Source organism: Dermacentor andersoni, chromosome 3 (assembly GCF_023375885.2).
Source record: "Dermacentor andersoni chromosome 3, qqDerAnde1_hic_scaffold, whole genome shotgun sequence".
In the NCBI taxonomy this organism is placed as follows: Eukaryota; Metazoa; Arthropoda; class Arachnida; order Ixodida; family Ixodidae; genus Dermacentor; species Dermacentor andersoni.
In genome coordinates, this window is record NC_092816.1 from 176,670,416 (window position 1) to 176,672,702 (window position 2,287).

General features: G+C 45.3%; 1 non-coding gene across 1 annotated transcript; it reads left to right on the plus strand.

Moving 5' to 3' along the window:
- Positions 1-1,872: 1,872 nt before the first annotated feature.
- On the plus strand, positions 1,873-2,086 carry LOC126524807 (small nucleolar RNA U3). Its single transcript, XR_007598075.1, has one exon. It is a non-coding gene; the product is annotated as a small nucleolar RNA U3 (small nucleolar RNA).
- The last annotated feature ends 201 nt before the right edge of the window (positions 2,087-2,287 follow it).

Below are 2,287 nucleotides of genomic sequence, written 5' to 3' on the forward strand. Positions count from 1 at the left end.
TGACGATATCTTTTCTTTTCAGATATCGCTTATCGGACGAGAAATGTCCCTGAAGAGGTCGCCGTCACGCATATCGCCTGGTGGCCATCTGGCTTTCCCGAGGAGCCCATGAACTAGCTCGCCACTTTCGCGAATAAACTCCTCTCTCTCCCTCTTTCTAAAGTAAGACTTTTTCACTGAAACGCCAGGCTCCAGCTCTCTTGAAAGCACGCACAAGGAGTCGTAGCGTGCTAATCAGCTAATTGAGCTAGTTTGCACAATGATCATCGTTACATCGATATATATCTGGCGCGCCGTCACGCAGTAGTATCTCACGAAATGTAATCAATTCAGTATACTCAGTAATAGTATTCGAAAGAACTTTCCTAACGCAGCTTATGCGCCAACGGTTCATCACTTTGAGAGACAGGGGTATAGCCACGATAATGATGGCCTGCAGACTTCTGTTTCCCGAAAACAGCGCCGTTGGTGAGCCAGGGTGACGTCACGGATTGCAGTGCACTTATTTTGGACGCATTATACAGTGTGTGCCAATTATCATGCGCCAAGGTTTAGAAATGTGCAAATTCCACGTAGCTGGACAGAATTAACCAAGGTGTTTGCCGTCGCTTGCAGATACTCAGATTATATTTTGCATTCCGCGTAATTAAATCATTAGTATTAATTCATCAATAAACTTCTCAAAGATTAAAATGAGATGAAAAGTGTCTATGAGAAAATTGTCAGAGCAACATGAAGAACTGCCGATACAGCTTTCTGTTGCTCAATACATGTTACATAAAAGTGTTTTTACGAGCGTGAAAGAAGCCCGCGTATATACACACAAGGTGCCTCGATCGACCAGTCGTGCGGCAATAGCCCATATGTTCACACAGATAGGCTTATCTAATTTTGGTTTGTCTGCTATTTTAGCATGTCCTCACTGATCGCTTGAGGACACATATTCACACTACGACGATATCGTGGGTGTTATCGTTCCTTAATTCAGACGAATGTGGATCGAGTCATTCTTGCACGCGTAGTTCTGCAGACTCGGGAACGCATATCGTATTTGATTCAGGGATAATTAGGTGAATTCCCAGACTCGCACAAACTCGATTTCACTGTGACCCCATCAGACTCAAGTCCTCATGCATGTCCACTTTAACCCGACACTCACTCAAGCTGGGATTCACCTTGATTCTTTCGATTTTATTCAGCCGACCGACGAACATGCCACGTAGACGAGTTATATTGAGAACGGTTCGTATTATAACTTACTCAAGTTGCTTTATATGATAGGATAAGCATAACTGTTCAGGAACTGTGTTGAGCTACGAAAAGAGGCCCGTGGGAATTTCGATTTGTACGTACAGAGCCTTCATACAGATTTGAAGCGTTAGCAGCGGTCGCTCGATAGGCCTAGAAACAATGACGATGTTTAACAAATGCACTAATGTATAAGATAGACGTGAAAATAGCAACAATGAGCAATGGCGAAAAAGAAAATTGAAAAGAGAAAGCACGCCCCCGGAGGGCTCGAACCTCCAACCTTTCGGTTAACAACGCGCTAGCCGATTGCGCCACGGCGGCGGGACGACAACGTTGTTATAAAGGGCTATGTCTATTGTGGTCGCTACTCTGAAGTTGAACAACGTGTTTTTTTTTGCAGATTGCAAAATGCTTTTGCTAAAACAATTTTCTTGCATTTTAGACACCACTACAATTTTAGCATAAAAGGCTGATGCAAGGAACGCTTACAGTTTCCTTTCTTCAATTACGTTGGAAATTATGTTGATAATAGGTAAGAAATCTGTAATAACTTTTCCAATCAACTTGTACTTTTGATAGGGCCATTATAAGTAGGCTGCGATCCTTCCAGTTCGTCGAGTTGAGATCGTGCTTCATGGGATCATTTCTATAGTGCGATCGCCGAGACGCATCCGCGAACTCGGAACACACTCGACTACGATGACGAGTCGAGGGTCTCCGCCTGAGCGCGAAGCCGGCTTCGGAATTCCGGGTTTCGGCCTGGGGTCCAGCCATTGGTGACCGTTCCCTCAGCCTTGATTGGCTGTTGGGAGGGCGGAGACTCAGTCTGAGTGGCCGAGTGAACTTTTTAAGAAATCAGAGCTCAGTCAATCTTTGATATGCAACTTCAAAGCGGCGCACTTAGTACACTTTTTTTGGACTTTCTTTTTTCCCCGCGGGGGCGCCTGCGTCAGCAGGCGTTTGGTGCGTTGCGACACCACGTACTCGAGCACACGAGGGTTGGCCCCTCCCGCCTTCTGCTTTTCTCTCTTCATCT